Source organism: Ambystoma mexicanum, chromosome 1p, assembly GCF_040938575.1.
Source record: "Ambystoma mexicanum isolate Mex_15411 chromosome 1p, UKY_AmexF1_1, whole genome shotgun sequence".
Classification (NCBI taxonomy): domain Eukaryota; kingdom Metazoa; phylum Chordata; class Amphibia; order Caudata; family Ambystomatidae; genus Ambystoma; species Ambystoma mexicanum.
In genome coordinates, this window is record NC_090921.1 from 2,155,298 (window position 1) to 2,169,670 (window position 14,373).

General features: G+C 45.4%; 2 non-coding genes across 2 annotated transcripts; one reads left to right on the forward strand and one right to left on the reverse strand.

Moving 5' to 3' along the window:
* Positions 1 to 3,222: 3,222 nt before the first annotated feature.
* Positions 3,223 to 3,296, reverse strand: TRNAN-GUU (transfer RNA asparagine (anticodon GUU)). The gene has a single exon. It is a non-coding gene; the product is annotated as a tRNA-Asn (tRNA).
* A 519-nt stretch (positions 3,297 to 3,815) lies between these two features.
* TRNAI-UAU (transfer RNA isoleucine (anticodon UAU)) lies at positions 3,816 to 3,910 on the forward strand. Its single transcript has 2 exons — positions 3,816 to 3,853; positions 3,875 to 3,910. It is a non-coding gene; the product is annotated as a tRNA-Ile (tRNA).
* Positions 3,911 to 14,373: the final 10,463 nt, after the last annotated feature.

Genomic DNA, 14,373 nt, shown 5'->3' on the forward strand with positions numbered 1-14,373 from the left:
AACCGAAGGCTTGTCACAATACATTGATAATTCCATTAAAGTACATGTTGAGAGACTACCATCTTACATTAGGGACAGAACTCAAGTACTCCAGTTCCTTTCAGAAGTACAATTGAACACAAACTAACTATCCAAGCCATAGATTAAACCTATCGAGACTCCTCTGCATCCCATTATAAACACTTTGAGATGTTGATAGCCTTTTTAAACTTCACACTTTTGAACAATGTTTTTCTCTTTGATGACTCTTACTATGTACAAACTAAAGGTGTAGCTATAGCGGCTAGGTTTGCACCTTCATGCAACTTGTTCATGGCACAGTATGAACATACACATGCTCTGAACAACAGACACTATATTGGTAGCATTATCATCTCAAAACGCTACATTGATGATATCATCATTATTTGGCATGGTACCAAACAGAGCTTTGAACACTATCTGAATGATAACACCTTTGGTATTGCACTGACAGGTCAATATAGTGACAGTAGTATTGACTTTCCTGATTTACATATATACATAGTCCAGAACAAAATAGAGACCACAACATACCGGAAGCCCACAGAGGTCAACTGTACATTACATGCAGAAAGTTGCAATAGATGATCCACTGTGAACACATACTGGTAGGGGAGTACTACCGGGCTGCAAGCAGGCATTGCCACCAGAATCTGAATAAATCTTGGTCATGATAAATAGAGTTTTCTATGGTTGAATTCATTAGACAATTGAACTGTACTATTAGTGAATGATAACATTAAAATTAATTTTGAACTTACTTTGCTGACCCCAGAATGAATTGCCAACTCAATACAGATCAACCCACACCTTGTTTCTGTTTTCACCCCTTTAGCTTTCCTGTTGCAAAGCACTCTGGTTATGACATGCATATAGGATATTGTTGGTAGGGAACCCAGGATTAGTTCATTAAGGTAGGCTTAGCCTTCACCAATCACTGTGGCCCACTTGCCTTGAATGGAGGGCTGGATGGAGCCCCTCTTTAAGCAGATCATCTGAATCCTTCACCAGAAGCAGAAAGAAGAACTCAACCTTGGACCCTGGCTAAAGGTACAGTCTGCCTACATCTTCTGTGAGTGAAGTAAGGCCAGGATATCCAAAAGGGAAGCATGATCACTCCCCTAAACATCCCCCAGGGATCAGAGAGAGATACACAACCCAGAGGACCCTGCACCCGCTCCAGGACCGGTGCCCTGCCAGCACACAGCAGGCCCTGCGGCAAGCTTCCTAGATAGGAAGTGCCGGAAGGTCTCTGACCCTACAACCAAGGCAGCTGCCTGCAATACACTCCACAGTTGTGGGCCGTCCAACTTAAAGGGCAACAGAAGTCCATTGAAGAAGCTGGGAGAAGTGCCTCGACGAGCATCTACCATCGGCTGCATTAAAGGACATTTTCGAGCCAGTCAAGTTCCACAATCTGAAACCGATGGCAACACTGACTTTTATCAAGCCACCCTCACTTAAAGACATCCAAGATGTCTCTACCAGTGCTACAGAACCGCCAATCAGCACTGAGACAACGATTCCTGACCCTGAGCTGCTGTTTAGGCCAGCCTGCAGCCGCGCGACCAGCTTCACCCGCTGAACCACCTTGCCGCCTGATACCCGCAGCTGACTTCCATCTTGAACTCTGTCACAGAAGCCTGCAAAGCCTCCTGAAGCCAACTCCACCCTGTCGAGCACCAAGAACACCTAGAGCACAAGGTGCATTGTGGTTCTGTCCCCCTGGTCCTTCAAAGAAGGCCCCTGGAGACATTTGAAGACCCTTTGCTCCCTTTGTGCTGAATCCAAAAAACCTTAAATTCGTGTGGTTTTTAATCATAGCAACTACCCTCCTGTCAGTATTCAGAGTGCATCCCTTTTCCTTCTTTGAATGAGTGTGTCTTCTGCATTCATTTACAGGGTGGGTTGTATTACATAGTGTTGTTGGAACTGTCTATTGGAATATAAATAAGGTAGATGTTTTTGATACAACCTTGACAATTTTATCAAGATATGGGTCACTGAAGCCAATGTTTTATCTTCTGCCATATATATAACAATGAGAGTTTTGATTAACTTCATCTACATTTAGAATTGATGTTGTCCTTGCAGTTTTAAAACACCAGGAACATATCTCCTCTACGTAGGAGACACTTTAGTCTCGCCATTTGGGAATTGTAAAACAATTGTTCGACCAGCTTATGAGGTATTTTGAGTCAAGAAAATGTTTTCTTTATTTTGTAGAACGTATTGGAGAGAAACGGCCACGTGTCTGCAATTCGGATGATATGTATTAGAGACTTCATCTCCAGAAGGAAATCATAATCTAATGAACATTTCTCAGGGACAACCTATGAGTATCGCTGGAGACATTATCCCCTGAACAATAGCCAGCATTTAGAGCCATCTGGACAGAAACATCTGTATTTAGGGAACGTCTAGCAGTACAAATGGCTGTTTAGGTAGAGGATCATTTGCACAACATATGTGGAGCTCCAACCAGAGAGACTGGACACAAATGTATGTTTGCTGATCACTGTGTATTAAATCACCTTGCAAATTGAAATAAAAGAAAAAGATAAAAGTGTGTATGTGGAGTGGTTTCTCTTATCAAGAACACTTTAAAGACTATGCTATTTTAGTAAATGTGTAAGTTATTTATGCATTATTTGTGTTTATAAGTATGAAATAGAATACATTTGTATTTTTGTACATATTTATTTGTGGTTTGTATTGAAGAAATCCAGATCAGCTGGGAGAGTTTTTTCTTAAAATATGATGCCCACTTTTGTAGCCTCGTGTGTATTCTTAAATATGCTAATGGTATTTTTGATTTCCTTGGAAGCATTCATAGACCATTCCACTAATCCCTGTGACCAGAATGAAATGTTTTCCCAATGCCATTCTGTATTGTCTTGTACAGGAGAATTCTAAATGTTTTACCTGACAGTTGCTTTCCATTGTTTGTCATGCACGTAGTTTACTCCCAAAATTGAGTGGATGGAAATATGTTTACATCTAAAAACATTGAAAGACTACGGAAACGTAAATTGTTGGTCATTGGTCCAGATCATGCTTTGCTATACACTGCAGATTCGGATGGCCGTTCCTACTCTAAAATGTGTGGAAAGGAGGGAGGTGTCGGAAAAAGAAGTTATTCCGGATATTTAAAATTAAAATACGTAGTTTCTGTTTGCTATATGTGTAAAAGATACAATCCGTCCCTGGGTGGGCTTGAACCACCAACCTTTCGGTTAACAGCCGAACGCGCTAACCGATTGCGCCACAGAGACTGTTGTTTGCCGTGCGATTGTGAAACGCACTACTGATCACCTCTCATATGTACAGGCCTGTCTACAATGTATGGATGGCAAACATCAAGAAAACATAAGTATTAAGACAATTACAATGGAAGTCACTCCATTTCTGGACTAGTCTCCCTAAGATTCGCTGACCACGCCCCTTTCTTTGAAGTGAACATTACATGTGGAATCCTTGAATTATGCAAACTATTTATGCCACAGAGCCTGTTGTTGTCTTTGTGATGGTGGGACGGAATGCTGATCAGCTCTTACATGTAGAGGTCGTTTACAATTTATGGATGGTATACATCAAGAACATGTAAATATAGTATGTCAATTACAATGGAAGTCACTCCATTTCCCTAGGATTCGCTGACCACGCCCCTTTCTTTGAGGTGAAAATTAAATGATCATCATAAAGTCTCGGAATGAATAAAAGAACATTACATCACAAGTGGGAATATCCTATCGCAGAAATATGATGAGCTAGAAAAACACGAACATTATCTAGCTCCAGTGGCGCAATCGGTTAGCGCGCGGTACTTATACAGCAGTACATGCGATGAGCAATGCCGAGGTTGTGAGTTCAAGCCTCACCTGGAGCAGGTGCTCTTTTGTATCATCAGCTTCATAAAAAAGACGCAAGAAAAAATATTCTGCTCTTCCCGTTGTCCCACAAACCCTGTTAGCAGTTTCTGTGCAGCAAATATGTTTTGCTTTTGTGGTAATCACAATGCCAGAATTCTCCCACTTCTAATTTACCAATGGGCATTTTAGTAGACAGTTTAATTTGACTTAATTTACCAACTACAGAAACTGGGCCCTGCAGTCTTGTAAGGACTATGGTGTTATTTTCTGAGTTGCTATATATAAGAATTATTTGCTCACCTTTTGTCACCTGTTGTCATTGTATACCCAGTTACTGCCAAACGCCGAGTAAAACATAGCAGGTATTACTATTATAAACGAAGTATTGCCATCATTTTCTCAGGTACTCACATCATTGCCAGTTTCTGCCATCATTTGCCTACTTACTCCTACAACCTCCACGTGTTTGCCATTATATGCCCTGGTACCTATACCATGTACGTGATTTACAAATCAAATTAACAGGCAGGCTGATCATTTGGGAGAAATTGCCATTGTATGCCAGGCATTACCGGCAGGCGCGGGTTGGGTAATCTCACTGTTTGCCAGGCAAGGCCATGATGTTCCTGGTGCAGGTATCATAAACCTGGTGTTGTCATCACATGCCATAGAACTGGCATAACTTATTTATTTTGTGTTTGTGTATTGCACTTCATGCATACAGAGCGGCTTCACATCGCCAGAGGGCGAAAAGAGGAAATTAAAGCAGCGTGCATTAAAAGCAGAAAATTAAGCTTCATTCCAGATACCCCTTGAGTAGGCCAGATTTAAACTGCAAATTCAATAGAGGTAGATACGTGTACATTGGAGCAGGTGTAGCCAGACAAGAATGTTCATTGGAATAGTAAAATTGTAAACGTGTTGCTGAATTCCACATTATCAGGCTCACACCAGAGATCCTGTGGCCAACTCCATGACAGAGGACGAACCCCTCCAGGACACACACATGACAGAGGATGACCTCCATGACAGAGGATGACCTCCATGACAGGATGAACCCTTCCAGACCTCCTCCATGACAGAGGATGACCTCCATGACAGAGGATGACGCCCTCCAGGCCTACTCCATGACAGGGGATGACCTCCATGACAGAGCATGACCCCCTCCAGGACACCTTCATGACAGAGGATGAACCCCTCAGGACACATCCATGACAGAGGATGACCTCGATGACATAGGATGACCTTGATGACAGAGGATGACCCCTTCCAGACCTCCTCCATGGCAGAGGATGACCTCCATGACAGAGGATGACGCCCTCCAGGCCTACTCCATGACAGGGGAGGATCTCCATGACAGAGGATGACCCCCTCCGGGCCTCCTCCATGACAGAGGACGACCTCCATGACAGAGGACGAACCCCCTACAGAACACCTCCATAACAGAGGATGACCTCCATGACAGGGGAAGACCTCCATGACAGAGCATGACCCCCTCCAGGACACCTCCATGACAGAGGATGAACCCCTCAGGACACATCCATGACAGAGGATGACCTCGATGACAGAGGATGCCCTTGATGACAGAGGATGACCTCCATGACAGAGGATGACCCCCTCCAGGCCACCTCCATGACAGAGGATGACCCCCTCCAGACCTCCTCTATGACAGAGGATGACATCCATGACAGTGGATGACCTCCATGACAGAGGACGTACCTCTCCAGGACACCTCCATGACAGCGGATGAATTCGATGACAGAGGATGACCTTGATGACAGAGGATGACCTCCATGACAGAGGATGACCCCCTCCAGGCCACCTCCATGACAGAGGATTACCTCCATGACAGAAGATGACCCCCTCCAGGCCTCCTCCATGACAGAGGACGACCTCCATGACAGAGGACAAACCCCCTACAGGACACCTCCATAACAGAGGATTACCTCCATGGCAGGGGATGACCTCCATCTATGACAGAGGATGACATTCATGACTGAGGATGACCCCCTGCGGGCCACCTCCATGAAAGAGGATTACATCCATGACAGAGGACAAACCCCTCCAGGACACCTCCATAACAGAGGATGACTTCCATGACAGTGGACAAACCCCTCCAGGACACCTCCATGACAGAGGATGACCTCCATGACAGAGGCCCACATATGAAGTTGGTGGTCAGTGTCAGCGTGACTTAATAGTGTTTTGGGGGAAAGAGCACAGCATGGTGAAGCACAATCAGTGGTGCTGGCTCTAGGAAGAAAGAAGATGACTGTATCTGAGCGAGAGTGGCCTGTGACACCTGCCAATGACCCACAGCCACAGCTCATAGCATCCATAGACGATAAGGAGTGTCATGTGATTGAGGGCCCACAACTTGAAGTGGTGATTTTCCTTCAGAAGAGCAAGAAGCAGGATCAAAAGAAATGTGAGCGCCTCCTGGCCATTTGGAAAGCGGAGGATGAACTAATGATTCAGAATCTCAATGCAGAGAAAGGGCAAGACAATGCATTTCAGTGCCCGACAGAGAGAGCCTGGTGGCCCATGGCAAAAGAAGACTGGCAGGAACACATGGACATTTGTGTGGCTCAATGGAATTAAAAACAGAAAGAGGTGCCAAAGAAGGAGCAGTTCAAACAGATGGACGTGAAAGACACACAGAGGGAAGAATGGCTATCATTTGTTCTCCATGGACTGGTGAGAGAGTTTTCAGCGACCAGGTATTCACCATGCAAGATGCTATTTGGGAAAAATATGACAAGCACTGACATGTTGCTGCTGACAGTGACTGCGGGTGCACCTAGGTACTGGGAGGTACTGGAGGGGTACTATATACTGGAAAGTAAGGAAGAGATTGATTTTGACTTGGACAGTGCAAACAAACATGACAGACACATGAAGGGGGTGTTGCTGAATGTGAGAGTGACAGGGATGCTGAGAGCTAGAATGGGCGGGATATGTAGTTATGCCGGTTTTTACTGTTTTAGATGCACCCTAGATTCTGGCTGATGCTAATAGGTATAAATAAGATGTCTTAGTTTGATAATGTTTTTTTACAAGGACTGGCCTAAACATCTAACAGCCATGAAAGCAGATGTCGCAGAAAACAGCGCTACTGGGGAATGCCGCCACAGGCAGGCCTCAGAGATGGGCATCCATAGCCCTTCCTCTTTAAGAAGTACACAGTTTGGAAGCTGCTGGCTCAGGTCCCAAGGCAAGGTTGATAAGAAATTGCCTTGTAAAGACAATCTGAAGTTACAAAATATGTTTTCTCTCTCTCTGTTCTTTCGCATTGTACGTAAGTATGAGCCAGGCCTGGGAGGGGGGAGAGTCGATGCAGCCCTCCAGAGCCTGGTGTGTGTGTTAAGATTACAGCGCTTTTACACCCCACTTCTGGCTTTGTGTATTATTTGTGTCTGAGTGCCGAGTGCTGAGTGCCTAGAATGCCTGAGACCGTGTTAGGGAGCTGGATTTGCGCTAGTCTTGGGGGGAGCAGGACGAACGAATGTAACAGTCTATGTTGGGTTTCTTTAGTAGGGGAATGGTAATTGCTTTCTTCATGGGGGCGGGAAACAGACCAAAAGGAAGGGAGTGAGTCATCAAGTTCACGCTGTGATCAGAGATTTCAGGCCACAGGGATTTAAATAATTTTCCTGGATGGGGATCATAGGGGTGGGGAGTCCCGTGGTCTTCCATTTGGAGAGAAGAGATTTGAATTGGCTGATGAAGAGAGGGGAGAAGCAGGGGAAGACAGGCAGTGGTGGGGTTAGGGTTAGAGTCTCAGAGAGGAATTGAAGAGGTGCGTTGTCGTTGGGGTGCTGTTGCTTGCAGTATTTTGCCTTAGAGTCCAGCTCTTGGTTCGGAAGACGTTCCTCCGGTTATCATAGGGCATTTGTGAAAACGTTATCACACATCCTGGAGTCATTAAATCCTTTTTTTGTTTATTAGGTGTCTCTGATTGTGTTTCTCATCTCTCCCAGCTTCCCTTCTGTTCCCTTCACCCTATTGTTAACCCTAGATAGGGCCAGCTCGGAATTTACTTCTCTGTCTCACATATGCTTGAAGGGGGATATGGAGATTTTGTTATTATTGGCTGTTTTTAAGACTGCACCAAATTTCTTTGAATGTATTCGCACCCGGGGAAGGGCGCTCAGCCAATCAGGTGGCTGAATCAGTGGGCGAGAATACACATTCTTCGCCTGCTGTACCCAGCCACCCGAGGCCCTTCCCCGGGTGGCACCATCTTCTTTTTTATTTGTATGTGCAGAGGCAACAGGTAGTTTCGCAGGAACGGCCCTCGCCGTGGCCATAGATTCGCTCGGGCCTACCTAGGCTCAGACTGGCACGCCCTCGCCGCCCATGTCTGCCTGCCGATGAGGGGGTGAAAGTAATACTCTTCTACTCTAGTGTAATTGCAGTGGCTAACTGCGTATTCTGGCCCATACATATTTTAAGTAGTTTCAGCAAACCGTTGATCTTCGGGTGGTACGAAAACAGACTGTGGTGCATTGTCGCGTAGGATAACGTCAGAAGTCACTGTCTCTCCTAACTATTATCTCTAAATAATCTGTGATTCTCTTTGCGGTGACTTGGTCTCTAACCATTTGCTAAAATGGTCTATCATCACAATAATGACCTTGCTTGATCTCCGTAGAGTAATACATGCTCCGAATATTTCATTCGCTAGATGTCACCAAGGACCTTGGGATACACGTAATGGAGTAAAGGGTAGTTTTGTGATATTCTGCATTTTAGCTCAATGTACGCATGGCCCACAATCCCTTACCTTCCGCTCTACACACACATCCATACTTGGCCAGCAATACACCTCACTCATCTTCCTCTTTATTATTATCATGCCTGGAGGGCCCTCATGCATGATCTGTATGATTGGCTGCATAGCATTAATGCATCCTCCAATGGTAGCTCTTCTTTAATGTCCTCGTACCGTCGGCAAGGGTCACACCTTAAGATTTTATTTAGTGACCCCTACTTGGTTCACTCACATACTTAACACAACTCTTTACTTCATACAAAGTTGTCATTAACTCTTAAATAGTCACAGCACTATCATGGCCTTCTCACAGAGAAGGGGATAACATGTTCCTCAAGTCCCTGAATGCTCTCAGCAACTGGAATTCTAGATAGAAACATCTACTAAACTTTGCTTCCTGGTAAATAGAAATAGGCAGCTGGGGAGCAGGCGTAGTAAGTAAAACCGTAATTATTTTTCACAACACTTTCAGAATTTTGAAGTTGGAGGTTTGGCTCGAACCCCAACCTCTCAGGTACAATTCAGAACACTTACTGACTGTGCCATAGAGACTGGTTTGGAAATTACTGTATAGCAAGCCATGTAATATCAGTTATAGCAAACGCTCCTTTTGAATTAACATGCCATGATTCACAGACAAAACTGCACAAATGAGATTATATACAGTTTATATAAAGGAGAATTGCTGGAAATATGGTTGAGGGGTGGTTGTGGGGGCGTGTTGGGGGAGGGGCGGTAATTGGTGGGCTGCAGTGGGGTAGTCCCTCTTTTATGTTGTTGGCCGTCCCAGTTTTTTGTCTTGAAAATCTGGTCACCCTAGCCCTCCAGCCTCTTTTCCTTTGCAGCTGGGGAGCAGGTGTAAGTGGATCTAGGTCACCTGGCCTAAGCCCCGCCCACCTGACGCCTTCCTGGTTGCCGCTCTTTTTCACCACTTAGCAAGCCCCGCCCACCGGGTGCCTTCCTGCTTGCCGCTGTTTTCCCTACTTAAGGAGCCCTCCAGCCTCTTTTCCTTTATAGCTGGGGATCAGGTGTAAGTGGATCTAGGTCACCTCGCCTAAGCCCCGCCCACCTGGTACCTTCCTGGTTGCCGCTCTTTTTCACCACTTTGCAAGCCCTGCCCACCTGGTGCCTTTCTGCTTGCCGCTCCTTTCCCTGCTTAAGGAGCCCTGCAGCCTCTTTTCCTTAGCAGCTAGGGAGCAGTTGTAAGTGGATCTAAGTCACATGACCTAAGCCCGCCCACCCGGTGCCTTCCTGGTTGCCGCTCTTTTTCACCACTTAGCAAGGCCCGCCCACCTGGTGCCTTCCTGCTTGCCGCTCTTTTCCCAACTTAAGGAGCACTCCAGCCTCTTTTCCTTTGCAGCTGGGGAGCAGGTGCAAGTGGATCTAGGTCACATTGCCTAAGCACCACCCACCTTCTTAGCCCTGCCTCTTACTTCCTGCTCTTAATTCTTAGATCAACGGCGTCTCTTACCCGGGTGTGAAAAGCGAAAGGCAGTCAAAGAAAAGGGCAGTTCCTGTTTGGACCTGTTCGGACTAGGAGGATCCAGGACCCAAACCCCTGCTAAAACAGCAGGTAAGCATGCACCAACATGTGTTTACACCCTCTGTCCCCACCGGCCATCCCCACCCTCTCTGGTCCCCCTGTGTTGTTCCCTTGTGCCCCCCCTTCCCGCACACAGTGGTCTGTCCTGCTACATTCTGGTTTCGCCATCACCGTCTTGTGGCCAATGCTGGATTTTACTTTTATGGACTTCATTGATTCATGGTGCATCGCTCTTCTCAACTCTCATGCTGGACCTCCTTTGCATCTTGTACTCATGGTGACCCTGAATCATGCTTTTCCCATCTTCATCTTGTAGCCTGGCTTGCAACATTATGTGTTACTACTGACTTCTGCAGTTGTATTTGCTCTCCCCTCTTGCTTCTCCACTCTTTTTGACTGCTTACTCTCTGTTCTCTCCTCCCCTCTCCCTTTTCCTATCTCCTCCCTTCCTCCCCTTACTTTCTTCTACGCACTTACTCTTATCAGAATTGTCCCTGGACCTAGTATGATAGCAACCTCGTCTGTCGCTCCCCCATCCCCTTACTGCCCCCCCCTCACCCCTCCAGCACTATCTGAAACGTTATCAGGCCTAGTACGGAGGCAGGAAAAATTTACCTGGATGCCGTGGTTTAGGGGAGGAGTTATACAAAATAAAAGAAATAGAAGAAGGTCCTGTGTCAGAGGCAGGGGCCTCATGAGGTAAGTACTGGGACGAGGAAGAGTGGACACGGAGGTAATGTAATGTGGTGTTGCACATGGATTGAAATGGTTAGCAATGCAGTTGCTATAGCCTAGATTGAAACCATGAGCTATTTTGACAAAATAAATATGTATTTCAAAACTAATGTTTGCGCTAGAAATATTTTATTGATAAAAAAGAAAGCTAAACATGTTGAACGTTAAACACCAGCACAATAATTGCCATTTGTATATGATTAAACCTGTCCTTCAAAGGCATCCTGAAAATTCCATCTACTTATATGGCTCTTGCATCGACTGAATTCCTAGTTAAAAGCTTACACCACAGACGTAAGAGAGACGATTTGCAGCATACACCAATTAGTATGTTAATGTTAATGTTAAAGGAGATTTGTACCGCACACTATCACCACCGGAGTGGTCCCCTGGCGCTCTAGCAGCTCTGAAAGAGGAAGGGGGGGGGTAGGTTAGTAGGAATGAGCTGGAAAAGTGCAAGATAGCAGTGATGTGCTGTTGGCAGCCTCAACCCGGTGGGTCCGTTGGCTGGGCTTGGGGTGTTTTACAGTCAGTAGTCGTCGTGTGCTGTTGTGCAAGTCTATGTGTGGTTTGTTTTGTTGTTGCAGTGTAGTGAAGTTTGTGCGGATTGGTTCGTTTTAGGCTTGTGGTTGTGTTTGGTTAGAGTTTGAGAGGTGTATGCAGAGGGAAGAAATTGTTAGTGGATTGGTTAGTTGGCATCGCTGTCCGTGTAATTATGTCTGGGTGTGATGCTTGCTATCCTTCACTAATCCATCGGGGTATGGCAGTTGCTAATTTTTAATATTCTGTCTAGATGTGAGGTAGGCTAGTGATCATGATTCGATTCAGGTGTTGCACTTGTCATCATTCACAGTTTCATTTAAGTGTTCTAACATTCGCATTACTATCTAGATGTGACGCAAGCTAAGGTCAAGAATTCCATCTAAGTGTGGCACATGCTAACATTCATAATCCTGTCTAGATACGACGCAAGCTAAGGTCAAGAATTCCATCTAAGTGTGGCACATGCTAACATTCACATTTCTATCTGGATACGACACATGCTAGGGTCAAGAATTCCATCTAAGTGTGGCACATGCTAACACTCATAATCCTGTCTAGATACAACACAAGCTAGGGTCAAGAATTCAATCTAAGTGTGGCACATGCTAACATTCACATTTCTATCCGGATACGACGCAAGCTAGGGTCAAGAATTCCATCTAAGTGTGGCACATGCTAACATTCACATTTCTATCTGGATACGACGCAAGCTAGGGTCAAGAATTCCATCTAAGTGTGGCACATGCTAACATTCACATTTCTATCTGGATACGACGCAAGCTAGGGTCAAGAATGCCATCTAAGTGTGGCACATGCTAACATTCATAATCCTGTCTAGATACGACGCAAGCTAAGGTCAAGAATTCAATTTAAGCGTGGCACATGCTAACATTCACATTTCTATCTGGATACAACACAAGCTAATCTTGATTGTTCTCTTTAGGTGTGGCAATAGTTAACATTGGCTAGTATGTTAGTGCGTAATGCAATGCAACATTTACAGTCCAGCCAAGAATGGATTTAGGCTGGTGGTCACAAATCTCTCTAAGTATGCATGTTGTAATTTTATGGCAGTCTACGTTATGGAGAGGTAAGGTAGAGTGGCGAGGGCTTTCTGGAGTAGAGTGATTGCTCTGCACCCCACCCATGCCACACTTACAGTTTTGTTGGTGTCTGTTCACTGCTGGCTTCTTTTGCTTCCCCTGCTGACACCTGCAGACACATCTTGGTGTAGGAGCCGCCCTTTGCCTTGGGGTCCTTAGCCGAAGGGGCTGCCGGGGAGAGGGCTGCCCTGGGGGGTTCATATATGAACAAGGATGGACCAATCAGGGCTACGGGAAGGCAGGATTACAGGACCAGGAAACGGGGAAGGCATGGGAGGGAGGAAGGGAGGGAGGGAGGGAGTGAGGGAGGGAGGAAGCTGCATCCTCGCACTATGTGCTTTTAAAGCACTGACAAATTTTCTAGATGGCTGGCTGGGAGCATGTGGGCTAAATTGAACTCACCTCGCCTGGGGTATTGTGGATAATGGCGCTGGTGTCTCGGTGCACGCCGGTTGCTGGCCTGTGTCTGCATGGAGGTAGGAAGGTCAATCAGGGCCACGGGGAGGCGGGATTACAGGACCAGGAAACGGGGAAGGCATGGGAGGGAGGGAGGGAGCTGCATCCTCGCATTACGTGCATTTAAAGCAACTGACAAATATTCTAGATGGCTGGCTGGGAGCATGGGGGTTAAATTAAACTCACCTCGCCTGGGGTATTGTGGATAATGGCACTGGTGTCTCGGTGCACGCCGGTTGCTGGCCTGTGTCTGCATGGAGGTGGGAAGGCCAATCAGGGCCACTGGGAGGCGGGATTACAGGACCAGGAAACGGGGAAGGCATGGGAGGGGAAGGAGGGAGCTGCATCCTCGCACTACGTGCTTTTAAAAGCACTGACAAATATTCTAGATGGCTGGCTGGGAGCATGGGGGTTAAATTGAACTCACCTTGCCTGGGGTATTGTGGATAATATAGTATGTGTTGCAACAAACATAACATAACATCTTTTCAAAATAATTAATTGTGTGAGACATCAAGATGAAAATAAGAAAAGGGAACACATTTAACTCACTGAACTATTTGGCCTATTCCTTCTGCATTTACTTAGGCAGGCGTCTTGAAAAAGGATGTGAGCTAATAAAGGCCAATTAATCAATCACAAGTGCCTTAAGTGGGGGGCGAGGGCTGGTTGGGTTTCCGTGTCACAGGGTCTAAAAAGTGCCATCCCGCCAGGACTTTGACTGATTCCTCCCCTAAAAGACAATGAAAAGATGTTAATTGACAATACTACTTTTCCCCAGTAGATGTAAGTATAACCTAGGAGTACAATAAATTATCCATTTCAGAGGGTTGGAGTCATATAATTTGTTTTGGAAAACTCAGAAGGTAAAATAGGGTTATATAGTCTGATTTAATAAAATGAATTGATAGGAATTATGAATTCCAGGGAAAGAACCAGTGCATTTGATGCTGCATTGCATTGTTTAGTTGGTTTTTTGACTCCAGATTAATAATTGGGTGTTTCATACACCTTTTTAATATAGTTGCATTTGCTATTGCGTATTAACAACTGGTATCCTGCAAAGTAGTATTCATTCTGCAGTATTTGCCTGGTGATTAAGTAAACAGAAAAAACTGAACGGTCTTTTTCTTTTTGCATGAACGTTGTGTCACAAGATCCTTGCAGTCATCTGATTTTAATATAACTCTATCCTGAAGGTATTCCAAGAATGACAGTTTACATCACCATTGTTAACTCAGTATTATAGAAAGTTTTCACAGTTTTCAAATGGTTCCGGATACATTGGTAACTTAGATTTACCTGGCTCGATTGTCATGTTCATCA